This window comes from Myotis davidii, unplaced genomic scaffold (assembly GCF_000327345.1).
Source record: "Myotis davidii unplaced genomic scaffold, ASM32734v1 scaffold206, whole genome shotgun sequence".
Classification (NCBI taxonomy): domain Eukaryota; kingdom Metazoa; phylum Chordata; class Mammalia; order Chiroptera; family Vespertilionidae; genus Myotis; species Myotis davidii.
In genome coordinates, this window is record NW_006297754.1 from 1275383 (window position 1) to 1291594 (window position 16212).

Genomic DNA, 16212 nt, shown 5'->3' on the forward strand with positions numbered 1-16212 from the left:
TCGCCTCCCCCACTCCCTTGAGCTGTGGCCAGGGTGGGGTGCTGCCTGCAGGCTGCGCTTTCCTGCTCATGGATCACTGGATCACTGCAGAGACTGGGGGCAGGCCCTGCTGGGTGCTGCCTGTGGGGAACTTTCCTGCTCTGGAATCACCACCTAGGGGCGGGCAGTCCTCCGCACTTGCCTGCTCTGGGATCACCATGGCCCACCTGGGGGCCGTCTGCCCTCCGCACTTGCCTGTTTTGGGATTGCAATGGGGTCCCAGCTGGCAGCGGGGCTTAGGCGGCACATGGGGATCTGGCGGGGCTTAGGCACAGGGGGCTTAGGCAGCACAAGGGGGTCCCGGCTGGGGCGGGGCTTAAGTGATGCAATCGTGCCACCTAAGCCGGGCCCAGGGCCGCACCCGGCCTGGATGGCATCTGGCGCTGGCCAGCCCTGCCTGCAGTATGCAAATTAGCCGCCATCTTGGATGGTGGTTAATTTGCATATTCACTGATTAGCCAATGGGAAGCGTAGCGAAGGTATGGTCAATTACCCTTTTTGTCTTTTATTAGAAAGGATATATTACTCACAATTTGGGTGTTTTTGAATATTTTCAGCTGAAAATTCTCACAAAAAATGATTTTAAAGTTGGTCATGGCTGCCACTTAGGGAAAACATTTTTTCCCTAAGAACGCGCGTGGCATGTGGGGAAGGTCCGCCACTTGTGTCTACAGACGCCTATACCTATAGTGTTAAGTGGCTGGAATTTGTTAGCGAAAGAGCAGCTTTGTTGAGGGAAGCTCCAGAAGTCTGCGTGGGGGTCTCTATGGGAGACACTGCTGCCTGCCCCTGTGCAGGGAAAGACTATGAGGCCTAACATAGAGCACCTGCTGCAGGGCTGATAGCTACAGGGAAGTACCAGAGGTCATGCAGTGCTGGGGATGTTTGTAGTCAGAGCCAGGCAGGGCAGAGAGGCCTTGAGGCACACCTCAGCCATTTTCTTAGGAATAAAGAAGGCTATGCTTTAGGAAAAACTATTAGAAAAATAAAGTAAGGACTACATTCCAGGTCTAAGGACAAAGCTGAAGTAGGCAAAGCTTGAAACAAACCCCATAGGATCAAGAAGACCTACCAGCAGTTTAACTGCCAGCCAGAGCAGAACTCAGCACCCTTCATATGAGACAATATAATGCAAATAATTCAGTGCATGCTCACTAGGCAGGTTAGAGTGAGAAAAGTAGCTGCAGAAGGAGGGGTTAGGGATTGAATAAGGAAATGGCCCCAGTGCAGTCTTGGTGCAGAAGAATGTGATTGAAGGGCATGACATGACAGGAGTTGGGACCCTTGTGACTGATTAGGGAAGCAGCCCACAACCTCCATCCTCGACCGAAGGATACTGAAGAGACATGGCATCTAGGTGCAGCGTGTGATACTGTATGGGACCATTTCACAGAGGATATTATTGGGACAATTGATGAAACTTGAGCGGGGCTTCTGGGTGAAGAACATGTGGCAGCACTTGCAACTTTTCTGTAAATAATATTTTTACGTTTTTAAAAAAGTAAAATGAAGATAGAGAAATTGATATTTTTGTAAAAAAACGGGGCCACACCATTTTTGATAGTGTTAGATCTAATGCAAAACAATGGAATAAATTATGCAAACTCTTGAGTGTTCTTCCTGCCGCATGTCATCATGTTATAAAATAGCATAAAGTGCCATGTGAGTTTATTCTGGATGAACGTGAATTTTAATCGTTCAGTCTTAGAAAGGTATCAGTGTAGTACAAGTGTGAGAACCCTGACTAATACATGCAGATATACCAGTATATATTTGTTCTAATAATAGGTTGATTAAATCAATAATTTATCCAGGTCTAGAACTTGGAAAACAATGAACTTTTATAACCAAAATGAAGGCACACCTAATAATCAGCAAGATGGAAAATACACATGTATTCTTCAAATTCAAAGTGGATTGATACCCAGGTGCATTGTAAGCAAAGCTGGCAAATGCCAAGGAGGTTTTTCTTAGAGGTTTCTAAGCCCTTGGGATGTGTTCCAAACTCGACTCAAGTCACTGGCAGGAAGTACAAGCTCTCGAAAACTACTTGCTGCTGCTCCAAGGGCCATGTTAGGTTATTGGGCCTTATCCAGAATGTTCTCCTGAAGTGACCTATGAGGTCCATGGAGCCCTATAATGCCCTTTATAAGCACTTGAGTGGCTTTCTCCTGCACAAATGATCCCATGCCACTTGACAACATGGAGGCAATGGTGGTATGTATGTGTGTAGGCGGGGACTTTATAAGATATGGGAGAATCATGTAATTTGATTAGAATCACTAAGAAATGATCTGACTTTGCTGACACCTAGTACATTGAATGTGTATCCATGAGCCTCAGTCTTCACGTGTTGATTTTTTAATATCTTTGTGTGCTGAAACCTACTACATAGTTAACAAAATCATAAGCAAACTTCCACTAATACTGTTCAAGAGGAAAAGTAACTGAAAAATTACTGGGGGAAACAACACATTTTGATGATACTATCTAGAAAATATTAGAGGGAAATAGAATAAATGGTGCTAAAAATATGGTTTCAAAACTTCCAGTATTTTTACCATGGATTCTTAAAATAATTATAAATCTTTTTTGTTATGTCTGTATGGAATTCATGCCTATTATGAAGGCAGTACATCTGTTTGTGAAGGAATAACTACAATACGTAGGTAAACAATGACTCCCCAGTTATACTAATGGACTTCAAGTCATCTTTTGATTATTTTCCTCTATTTTAACTATAAGGGACAACAAATTACATTACTCATTATCATTGGCTCATGATATATTTCTGTTATCATTCTTGCCTTTACCTAAAAAATTTAAAGGTTAAATTGTTTTTTAGTAAAAAGTTTGGCTACAGTGTCAGACTTGTTCTATAAACCACTCCAATTATGTTTATGTTCAGGGTTCTCTGATTCTTGTCTTTCTCTATGCTAAATTAAGAGTTTATAATGCCCCATATAAATAATCCAAATATTTTAGACCTTGGAGCTTATGACTATAAGGAAAGATAGCCCTTTCTTTTTATACCCAGTGTGTGATGGGCTGCATCTCCACTATGTTGACTGCCTGCAAATAACATCCTCAAAATGTCTCCTGTTTGTTTGTTTATTTTTAATCCTTACCCAAAATATGTTTTTATCAATTTTAGAGAGAGAAACATAGATCAATTGCTTCCTGTACTCACCCTGACTGGAGATCAAACCTACAATCTAGGTATGTGCTCTGACGGGAATCAAACCCAAAACCTGTTGTTGCATACGAGAATGCTCCAACCGATTGACCCACCCAGCCAAGGCTCCTGTGTATTTTTGAGACTCCCATAGAGGCAGTCTCCTGCAGGCCACAAACCATCAGATGAGTTCATCATGACACAGTGCCTTTCTTTTTCTCTGATTTTCTTCTACTTCAGTTTTTTCACTTGGTCATTTTTGCTTTCTGCGGAGCTGCTTATAGAGGTTTCACTGCTGTCAATACCCACCACAAGCACACCAGGGTGCCAGTGTAAAGGCCAAAGTTATTGTTTCAGTTGATTCCAAACTTCTATAATCCTCAGGAGGACTGAGAAATTTATGATTCTTTGTGAAGCACCATGTGATGGTTAATTTTTATGTGTCTGTTTGACTGGATTATGAGATTCTCAGATATCCAGTTAAACATTATTTCTGAGTGTGTCTGTGAGAGTGTATCTGGAAGAGATTAGCGTGTGAATTGGTGGACTTGGAGTGAAACAGATTGTCATTCACAATGTAGGTGAGCATCATTCAATCCATTGAGGTCCTGAATAGAACAGAAAGGCCTGCTGAGTACTTGACTATTTGAGCTGGGACAGTGGTCTTCTCTTGCCCTTGGTGCTCAAGGTTTTCAGGCCTTGGAGTGACACCACCAGCCTTCTTGGCTCTTCAGCTTTCAGATGGCAGAACTTAGGACTTCTCAGCCTCTATAAATAATCTTTATGATAAATCTTTGAGTGAATTCCTTATACAAAATTTTATTATATATTTCTGTATCTCACATTATTTCTGTTGTTTTTGAAGAGATTAGAATCTTGACTAATACATATGGGGAATGTGTGTTTTTTCTTCCTTTCTCTATGCTCTACTTATCAGCTGGGTCCAAAGCAGCTTTAATTGTGCCAGAACTTGAAGATCTTGTCAAATTCTGCCTCAATCTCTCTGTCCATAGATGTTCTGAAATAGTCTCAGAGTAGATTGGCGAGAGATGCCATGTCATATCCTCTCTCATCTTCCCCTGCTTTCCCGATGCCCTGACTGCAAAGTTCCCCCAGCCTTTTCCAGTTATAAAATAAAAAATGTGATGCTTGTGAAGGATACTAGCAACTGGGAGCACAGGTGGTCTTTATACTAGTAGCTTCTAGCTATTTGTATAGCTTCTGCCTTCTAGCTACTCAGCTCCAGCTCAACTGGATAAAAAAAATGCCCTATTACAAAATGTTTTCAAAGTTTGATTTAGCAGTACATAATCTAAAGCAACATTTAATATATGGACTAAGATAAAAGAACTCTAATTAGTCCTTCTTGAAGAGAATGTAATGCCCTAACAACAGAGCCAGAGAGATCATAGGGTTCCTGTATTTCCATGTGTGATATTCCTTGATAGGAATCATGATAGTAAAGTATATAATGAGTACAACAAGATCCTATCTCATCTCACTCAAAGGATCCTCAATGGAGCAGCCATGCTTCCCTCCTACTTTGTCAGAAAAGTCTACTGTTACTGCATGAAAGGACCCTGCTGCCTTAGCGCTCCATCTTTATTCTAGATGACAGCTAGCTCCCATATTTTGAGGATCATATACTCTGAAGTTGCTATCATTTTTAAAATGCATTGAGCCAGGAGAAAGTAGGTTGTTTTGAAATGTAGGTGTCTCATTTTTTTTTTTTTGGTTTGTTTTTTTAATAGGGATTTATTTTTTTCTGAATAAGTTTCTATCTTTTGTGAATCACAGTTCCTATTCAGGAGCTGCCTTCATATTATTAGAGCAGAGCAGAGCTCCCAGCTCAGTCCCTATGCCTAAATGTTTCTTTACATATCAAATTTGGAAATTGGAAACTTGTGGTTGCATTACAAGTATTTCCAGTTCATAGGGAAAAGAGCAGTCATGGCTCAATCTGGAAACACAATCAGAGAGTTGTAGAGGAGTGGAGAATGGTATGTCTACTAAACAAGACTAATGAATTAAAAATGTATTCATGACAGTGTCTGTATTGGCTGACCATTTCCTTTTGAAGAATTTATATGAGATAATAATTGTGTTGCTACAATAGACATGGTGCTTTTCAAGATTATAAGCATAAAGATAATAAATAAAAAACTAAAGTTACCAGTTTTAGTAAATGTATGACAACAATGTGGTCTATGGGGAAAAACAGAGATAATGAGAGATGCAGGGAGACCAGCTGCTCATTGCAACATCCAGGGAAACAGTGATGAAGGTAGGGATAGACCATAAAAGACTGAAGAGAATAGATTTCAAAGAAAAATCAAACAAAAAGTTGAAATAATATGTTGGTTATGAAAAATGAGAAGGGGGGGAATATAAGATGGCTCCTAGGGTTTTAATTTTCTGACTGAATAGATGGTGGCCATTCCTTGAAAGAGTACCTGAGGAAGTAGAATGGGTCTCTCTAATGATTGTGATTAAGGTGATTAAAAAATATGGAATTGTTCACCTTGGCCAGTGTGACTCAGGTGGCTGGAGCATCATCCCATACACCACAAGATGGTGAGTGCTAGTCCTAATCAGGGCACAAACCCAGGTTGTGGGTTCCATCCCCAGGGTCATCCCGGGTTGATCCCCAGTTGGGGCAACAGATTGATGTTTCTCTCTCACATTGCTATGGCTTTTTCTCTCTTCCCCCATCCCTTCCCTCCTCCATCCTTCCCTCCCCTTTCCTCTCTCTCAAAATCAATAAGAAAAAAAATTTAAAATGTGATATGGAATTATTCAATTTTAGATGTGTGAGAACAAATACTTTTGTAATTGTGTGTTTGTATGCATGTGTGCATGTGCAAGTGTGTGCATGGGTGTGTGGGTGAATGGCAGGCAGTTTTCTAATTTCCTGTTATTTAATGTCAGTTTATGGAGATAGCTTAAGCACTTGTCAAAAGTTCAGTAAAGTCTAGGTGCTGATAGAATATTTTCCTGACAGTGTTAAACTGAAAGCAGTGAGTAGAAAGAATCATCTAGGAAATAAACCCTAAACTAGTGGTTCTCAACCTTCTGGCCCTTTAAATACAGTTCCTCATGTTGTGACTTCATACAACATTATTTTCATTGCTACTTCATAACTGTAATGTTGCTACTGTTATGAATCGTAATGTAAATATCTGATATGCAGGATGGTCTTAGGCGACCCCTGTGAAAGGGTCATTGGACCGCCAAAGGGGTCGCGACCCACAGGTTGAGAACCACTGCCCTAAACCATATTAACAACATAGCATGACATCTTGCTTCCTAAACTGTATCACCCTTAGGATTGGACAGGTATATCAAGAAATTATTAGGAGAGGAACAGATATGTAGAGAGTAAGGCACACATGTGTGTCCAAACTTTTTATCTCATAATGTATTACTGAGATAGCTCTCTAATCCCAAACTTCAAATATTCATACCCGAGTCCTAGTGGTTCAGGTAAAGCTCAAATACTGTATGCACTCAGTGCTGGTGAGTATTGAGAGCACATGTGTAACTTAGAGCAAGCACGTAAGGAGTTTATTCACTGCAGCAAAAAACACAGCTCTGCTCTGATTGCGTTGGGTGCATGCTGGCCATGACAAGAGCTCCTGCAAAGAGGCTGGGAGTAGGTGCTCCAGAAGGTTTGGCAGTGGCGGTAGCAGAAAAACCCAATTGGTGCAGATATCATTTCCCTTGAGATTGGAAGAAGGCGCCTTGGCACATATTGGCAGACATCACACACAGGGTGGGCAAGGGCAGAACGACTTGAATAGGCATAAGTTATCACTGATTACTGCGGAAGTCTAAGCCGGAGAGGGAAAAATGGCCAATACTGAACGGTAGTTGAGAAGAGATTGCTAATGAGCACATGCTATTTTCTGATAATTCTTTCCTGATGATTCTTTGACATAGGGATAAAATTGTGGCTTTTCACGGTTTTCTATAGACGAGATTTCACTTATGACATTACAAAGCACAAGAAGCCACATGAAATTGGAGACAGTGTCTTATTCTCGGGAACTTACTGAACTAGTTTGTGATTGAAGCCACAGAATAAAATTGAAACAATGTATTTAACAAATGACACCACACACGTCAGACATGCTGACATTTCTTCTAATAGCCTGAAAGAGGAGGGATTCGCAGCTGTGTCATTTTCCTTTCATTATACAACTAGATGGCACTACTATTATTTTTTGTTCTTGATTTATGTGCACACTAAAGCTATCGAAAATGTTCTAATTTTTAAGTTAGCTTTAGAAATGTCACTGGTCATAGATACTTTCAAAATGACGAGAATTGTCCTCCCTAAGAAAGCGTTTGGATAGGGGGGAAAAACAGCTTAGGTTATGGTGCCCCAGTGAAGCATAAACAGGCTTGGCTACCTATCCGGATATCCTGCTTGGGAGAGGTCACATCATTACGACTTCTTATTGCTTTTGACATGAGGATGCACTGGTGTCAAAGACCCAGCCAGCAGTCTTGAAAAGAGTCTTGTTTGCTGTTATAAAAGATACCAATTTCCTCAGAGCCAGTCAGGTTTTTAAATCATTGTCTTGTCAAGAAGTTTTCTCATAAATGCATGTGCATTTATGACATAACAAAGTTTTTGAGTACTAAGAGGTTTGCTGCCTTTTGAAGTGTCTGACTAAACTTCAAGCAAAATTTTACTGCTTTTGAGAGAATTTGGGAAGCCTGGCCACAGAAAAGCTTGACAGGGCGAAATGTATTTATGGATTGGCTCCCTTGGCAGATATTTGGCCCCGTGAGTAATGCAAATCTGATGTAAGGCCCTTCCACTGCCTGTGAATGCTGCTGAAAAGAAGGAGCTCGTTTGGCCAGGTTTCCCTTCTGTGAGAGGAAGGGAGCCGACAAATACAGAGTTTCCAATTCCGGGCAAAGTGCTTCTAGAGCCTGCAGTTGAGAGGGACCGTCTTGTCTTTTTATCCGTTGGCAGAAATCTTTGGATATATCAAAGTACGGAAAAACTGTTTTGAAAGTTACCCCTGCTCTGATGACCTTAACATTGAAATATGGATTGATTTTCTTTTCTTGCTGAAATAGACAGGCTCAGTGATGCAGTGCTTGCCAAAGGTGCCCTTATTGACTGGAGTAAACGACGTGACTAGAATTTCTCCGAAGGGTCTTGGAGAATGCCCTGTTTCTTCACACAGTCCTATCCTTGACTGGCAAAGAGATAATGGCCATTCTAATTCTGTGTAAGTTGGCATCACCAGGTTTTTTTCACTACCTCTTGCCCCTAAACTACAACAAAGTCACAAATGTATTAGCTATCTAAGATACTGTTATGTTAAACTAAAATTTCTTAATCAAGCTTCTTATTGAAATTTACTATATAGAGCCAGATTAGTTTTCTTCTTATTTCAAAATTTGATTTTTAATTTTTTTTCCTGAAAAATTAAAGTGAGAAAGAATTATTGATTTATAAAGTGTGTTTTTTTAATCCTCACCTGAGGATATGTGAGAGAGAAATATGGATCCATTGCCTCCTGTATGTGCCCTGAATGGGGATGGAATTCACAGCCTAAGAATGTGCCCTGACTGGGAATCAAACCCACGACTTTTTAGTGTAATAGACGATGCTCCAACCAACTGAGCAACACCGGCCAGGATTAAAGTGTGTGTGTGTGCTTTTTGTTCAAAAGTATTCTGCCTATGTGAAGAAAATAAATTTCTTTTTTAAATATATATTTTATTGATTTTTTACAGAGAAGAAGGGAGAGGGATAGAGAGTTAGAAACATCGATGAAAGAGAGAAATCGATCAGCTGCCTCCTGCACACCTCCTACTGGGGATGTGCCCGCAACCAAGGTACATGCCCCTGACCAGAATCGAACCTGGGACCCTTCAGTCCGCAGGCTGACACTCTATCCACTGAGCAAAACTGGTCAGGGCAATTTCTAATGAAATGAAATAAAATTTACATAAAATTTATGTGTACTCATGTTCACTATGTTGAGGAAGGGACTCTGGGTTTCACTAATTTCACAAAGAGATCGAGTTATCCTCACAAAAATGAAACACTAATTGACCAAATGATCTCTAAGAAATTTTCAGCTTTAATATCATAAGGTTCTGTTTCAGAATATAGAAACATAACCTGACTCCAATAGGAACTTAATTGTCATTTGATCTGACACTAAAACCAATATTCTATAAGTACTATATTCCTGGGGCTGTTATAACAAAATACCATACACTGGGTGGCCTAAACAATGGAAATTAATTTTCTGGCAGTTTTGGAGTCTCGAAGTCCAAGATCAAGGTGTCTGCAGGTTTGGTTTCATTCTGAGGCCTGCTTCTCTGGCTTGCAGATGGTCACCTTCTTACTGTTTTCACATGTTCTTTCCTCTGTGCCTGCATGCTCCTAGTACCTGAGTGTCTAAATTTCTTCTTATTAATGCCAATAAGATTGGATTAAGGCACACCCCAAAGACTTTCTTTTAACTTAATAATCTTTTTATAGACCTTGTCTCCAGATACAGTCACATTCTAAGGTACTGAGGGTTAGGACCTTAACATATGAATTTGTGGTGACATAATCCCGCCCATAACAAGTATCTCCTCAGTGCAAGGTGGAGTGCTTTTGCGGAGAGGGGAAAGAATAGAAGTCAGTCTCTAATGGACTTCCATGGATAGGAAAGAAGAGAAGCTTATACATAATATTAATAAGGAGGCCAGCGATGTAAAGTGAGGTTCAAGAAAATTCTAGGAGTGAAAACAATAGATACCTCCAAAAAGGAGAGTTTAGCCATGCAGCATGATGAGAAGTCAGGTAAGCTACCTATCACACTTGCCTGTGATCTCAGATATGTCATAATGGAAATTTTTAAGAAGTATGAAAAGTAATTTCAAAACAACTTAGTTTTCTCTTTATTTGTCTAACATTATGGAGGGAACTTATAATTACACTCAAATTTCTTAATTTTCTCACTTTCTGTCTCATCTACTCAATTAAGTGCTTTTTGAGCACCCTTTAAAAAACGTTCTCCTGAGTTCCCTCCACCATGTTTAGCTCTCTGCCTATTATCCTACACTCCTGTCTCTTTCTTCCTGACCCTCCATCATAAAATACCAAAGGAGCTCATTTGGCCAGAGAAAACCCTCTTTAGAAGGAAGGTAAGTGAAACAGAGAGGGCAAAACCAAAAATCTTATTGGGGAGGGGGAAACCATGATAATACTCATAAATTAATTGTCTTGGGTTTTTCACATGAGGAATATAGGTTTTGAAAATGTTGGATTTGTTGCTGATCTTCCCAAGAGTGGCTTTAGTTAATGGGTTCAGAGGCTATGTTAGAATGGGTAGAGCCATGTTGGAACTAAGGCAGTGAAAAGGAGCACACAGTATACTCTTTGAAGGTGATAACTCAGAAGGGATGAACAAATAGAGCAATAGCCAGAGGGAAGGGAGAGGGATATCCAGTATAAAACTTCTGTATTAGAAAAATTTGAGCAGAATTGCATTTGAAGAAAATAGTCCATTGAGAAGGAAAGGTCTGGGTAGTAAGAGAAGAGTTGATGTATCACTGTTGGTAAGAAGGAGGTGAGACAAAATATAGCTAATCTGGGAAGATCTGAAATAGCAGAATTTTTAAGCAGGTCATTGACACATTTGATGCCTGGTTGACTGTATTCTTTTTTTTTTTCAGAAAAGTAGGAAGAAAAGTTTCTCCAGGTAGGAAGAATAGGAGTCCCAGGATGAAAGTTTAGAATATTATAATATTTGGGGAGTCCAGTAGGAGAGAGAATCAAAGTTTTGGGTCTGAAAATTTGTTTTGATAGTAGAAAAGGAAATGACTCCAACAATCCTAGTGCAAGAGTTGCTTCTGTTCCTGTAGTTAGCAGAAAATGATTGTCAAGTAAGAACTGTGAAGATAAACTACATTTTCATCATGAAGATGTATTTTTAATGTATAGCTTCTTAAATTGTTTCAATTTGAAAAGCAAGGAGGTATCCCTAAAGCCCAGGAGACCCCCCCCCCACCCGCCTACACACACCTCTTTTCCTTTGTTGAAAACTACTAAATGTAGTAACATTCGCTGCCATAGCAATTGTGAGAACTCATTTCCTTCAAGTGTAGGCAAATGGAGGATGTGTGCTGTATTTTATTTTTATGGCCCTACTTTCAGGCAGTGTCAGCTGTTTTTAGATTGACAATAAAAGTCCTTATTGCTTGGAGAATTATATTTCACAAGTTTCTTGTCTTAGATTTTCTATTTTTATTTGTTGAGCTCTTTGCAGAGAGGGAGAAGGAGAGGGAGGGAGGGAGGGAGGGAGGGAGGGAGAGAGAGAGAGAGAGAGAGAGAGGATGAATTAATTTGAGAATGAATTCATACAGTGCCACTAGAGCTTAAGCATTCAGTTGTCATCATTGCATCATTGGAGAGTGGAATGCAGGCTGCAGATGCAGACAAATTAATTTATAATTCTTTATATTGATTCCCCAGTGTTGTAAGACATATGACTAAGGAGTTGTTTTTATAACTCTTTCTGATACAGAGTGATACTATTCTATAAGGTTCTCAGGCACATGGACACGTAATATAAATCTTTACCCACTTTTAGACTTTTTGGAATCTTAAGCAATACACTTGAAGCTATCTCTGTGCCGCATCTTCTTTCATCAGTTGATCTTCCCAATCAGCACCTGTTTTCTTGAATGCCTGTTATATACCAGGGCTTATGCTGAGGACTTGAAGATATAGAGATGAAAGCATAAACCTGCTTCCTATTCTCCTGATGCTTTCAATGTAACCACCATTTCTCGCAATGCTCAGATTTGATATGTAAAGTTTACTTGGGGAAGCAAATCATAAGAGTACAGCCCAGTGTTCCAGGTGACAGATTAGGGCTATAATAATTAAAATAGCTACGCTTATAAAATTGCATTCAGTGAGCAAGATGGTCTTCTTGGCACCTTATATACTTTGGTCCCCTCATGAACATTATGAGGTAGAAATTACAATTCTCATTTTACAAATGAGTTAAATAAGTTGCCAAAAGTAATTTCCAAGTGATAGAGATTTCACTCCACATACTCTGATTCTAGACACTGTGCTCTTTACTGGCTCACTCACTCTATATTACTTGGCATGTTAAACACATAAAATTATAGAATGAACAAATTTTATGAGCGGCAGGGCAATGGTTTGCAACTGGGGGAGATTTTGTTTTCTACAGGATACTTGGCAATGTTGCAAGACATTTTTGGCTTTCATAACTGGAGGAGCCCTACTATAACTAGTGGGTACAGGCCAGGGATGCCTCTATACACCCTAAAATGCACAGGATAGTCCCCATAACAAAGAAGTATCTGGTTCAAAATTTAAATAGTGCCACGGTTGAGAAACAGTGCCTGAGAGAGTGCAATTTGGAAACTAGCACCCAGAAAGGAAATGTGACTTCCCAGAATCAACAGATTATCTTGAGATCTCCGGATTCCCAATCCAGTTCCCCCTTGTGTCTTTTATTTTTCCCCCTTGCGTCTTTATTGCTGGTTTTGTTGCCCACAGTACGCCTCAGGGGTGCTGGGTTTTGACGAGTGTTCAGTGAGTGCTGTGCTTCATGTACTGCAGGTAGATGGCTGGGTAGTCATCAGTAGAATCTGAAAGTTCATGCCCTCCGACCTACCTTTCATATTATTCATAGGATGCTATGTAATTTATTAATTTAAATAGTATTATATAAATTACATAATGTCTCTAAAATACATAGAAAGTGTCTGGCCCAGGGTAAGCATTCAAAAAATATTTAGTATTAGTTTTGGAGACACTAAAGAATTTGAAAAATACAAAACCATCTTTAGAGAATAGTAACGTATCTATCCTCACTATCCTTTGATATTTTTCTTCATAGCTTAGTGTTTTGACAGTGATTTTCTTTTTTAAATCATAAGATTAACTATGATTTTTTGGGGGGCAGTGGTTGTTGAAAGTATTACCCTCCCACCTACTAATACCTTTTTATCTTCCTTTTCTATTTATTTCCTTGTCATTTGCAAAGCTGAGTACTATATATGTATATCTTTCTTTATAATGCTCCCGATCCAAAATTACCTTTCTTTCCTCAGTCCCTTTTATCAAAAATCTCCATGAATTTTAGCTAGATATGAGGAAGAAATCTGAATAATTATAACCTAAATTGAAATATTTGGTAGCCAGCCCACAGCACTTCTTATTCTTTTCTGGAATGTTTACTTTCAACCTAGTGATTATTTGAACGAGTGTGGGGAAACATTGTAGTTGGGAATCCTTCTTGTTGTCCCTTTGTGATTATGTCATTCACAGGTAGTGTGTAGTTTGAATTGAGCAGTGGTTGCCTTGCTAGTTCTCCCAGTTCCGAGGGAGTAAGCAGCCTCTGCTTTCCAGTCTCCCCCTAAGACAAAAATGCGTAGTGCTCCACGGGACCACTCTGATCAGTAAGTAGTATCCAATGTAGAATGCACTTGGGATCTGTTACAGACTGAATGGTTGTGTCCTCCCTCAGTCCCTCATATTTATAAATTGAAGCCCTGTCACAACATGATGGTCTTTGGAGGTGGTACTTTTGGGAGGTAATCAGCTCATGATGGAGTTATGAGTACAGGGCCATCATAATGGGATTAGTGTCCATATAAGAAGGGCAAGATACCAGAGCTTGCCCTCTCTGTCACGTGAGGACATGGTTAGAAGACAGCTGGGAAGAGGTCATTTCCCACTAAGAAATGAATTTGTCAGTACCTTGATCTTGAGATTACCAGCCTCCAGAAATGTGAGAAATAGCTGTTTTGTAAGCCAGTCTATGGCATAGCAGCCTGAGTTGACTAAGAAATTATAGAAAAAGTTTATTCACTTTAAAGAATACCTAGGGCTCCCTTCAAGAGAAATGAGGAGACCCACTGAAAAGTGTTTCCCAGTGTATGGATCTAGGTCACTTTTAAAGGACTTTAAATCTCCTCTACTCTAGCAGGTGAGCCAGGAGTGATTTATTTCATTTCTAAACCCTTTTTTCCTTTTCCTTCCCCCCCCCCCCGAGGTTGTCTCATGACTATGTAGGTGAAAATTGGTCTGACTTTCTAATTCCCTGGCCTAAATGGTCAAGTGGGGCTCTACCTTCACAGAGAAACTCAATGTTTGTACCACTCTTGTTGAGCCTACTAGAGCAAAGAGTTAAACCCTGTGGCATCTAGACAAGATTAAAGTAACTGGGCTATTAGTGGTAACCACTAACCTGTTTTATCTTTGGGTTTCTTTTGTTAATATATTTGGTTTTTATATACCACAAATATGTAAAATCGTACATTATTTGTCTTTCTCCATATGATTTCATTTAGTATATAATGCTCAAATTCTATCCGTGTAATCACAAATGGCAAGATTTAATTCTTTTTATGGCTGTGTAGTATTCCATTGTATACAAAATCCTACATCTTCTTTATTCACTTATTCATTCATGGACTTAGGTTGTTTCCATACTTGGCTATTGTAAATAATGTTGCAATGAACATAGGAATGCATTTTTCTAATTAGTGTTTTTTATTCTTCAGATAAATACACAGATATGGAATATCGAGATCATATGGTAGTTCTATTCTTCATTTTATGAGGATTCTGTTTTCCATAGTAGCTGCACCAACTTACATTCACATCAAGAGTGTTCCAGATTTCCCTTTTCTGCACATCCTCTCCAACACTTGCTGTAGCTTATCTTTTTTATGTTAGCCATTCTAATAGGTGTGAGGTGATGTCTCATTGTGCTTTTGATTTATAGTTCCCTAAATATTATGTTGAACAACTTCTCATGTGCCTGTTGGCCATCTGTGTGCATTCTTCAGAAAAATATCTATTTTCTGCATAGCCAAAGCAATCTTGAGAAAGAAGAGCAAAGTTGGAGTTATTCCACTCCGTGATTTCAAGTTATCCTACAAAGCCATAGTAATCAAAACAGTATGGTACTGGCATAAATAGATACAGAGATTAATGGAACATAATAGCCCAGAAATAAACCCACACATATATGGACAATTATTTTATGGCAACGGAGCCAAGAATGTAAGATGGAGGAAGGACAGTGTCTTCAGTAAATGGTGTTGGAATAACTGAACAGCCACAAGCAAAAAGTGAAAATAGACCACTATCTTACTAACTCAAAAATGGGTTAAAGACTTGAATGTAAAACCTAAGACCATAAAATTCCCACAAGAAAACAGGTAGGAATCTCCTTGACATCAGTCTTAGCAGCATTTTTGTGGATCTTACTCCAAAGGCAAAGGAACAAAAGCAAAAACAAAAATGTAGGATTGTATTAAACAAAATGCTTCTGCACAGTGAAGGAAGGCATCATCAAAATTAAAAAGTAACCTACTGAATGGAGAGATATTTTGCAAATCATATGTCAGACAAGGGGTTAATATCTAAAATATATAAATAATTTATACTATTTTCTTTTAAAATTTAGTATCTGCAGTTGGAACTTAGAGTGCTTTCCTGCAGGCTGAGACGTTATTTGTGTACTTTGATGCTGATATATTGGTGGAGAATGTATAAAGTTAAGAAGGGACTGTCTACAAAAAGAAAAGAGTGACACCCATTTACACTAGCTGGCAGAAATTCCTGCTTCAGTGCTTAATAAATATCTGTCTTTGGAAGAAGAACCAAGATGGCGGCATAGGTTAACGCCGGAGATTGCTGCCTCGAACAACCAATTCAAATTACACCTAAAAGATGGAACGGACATCATCCAGATCCACAGGAGGGCTGGCTGAGTGGAAATTCTACAACTAGGAGGAAAGAGAATATCATACCCAGACTCAGAGGAGGCACAGTGTGGAAGTGAAATACTCAGGTGCGGAGTGCACGCGGAGCGGGCTGGCAGCCGAGGGCGCGGTTGTTGTTTACAATCGGGAGGGAGCTTCAGACTCTGAGCTCCAGAGCCGGGCGAGTCCCTAGGGACCCAGACTCAAAGCCTCCA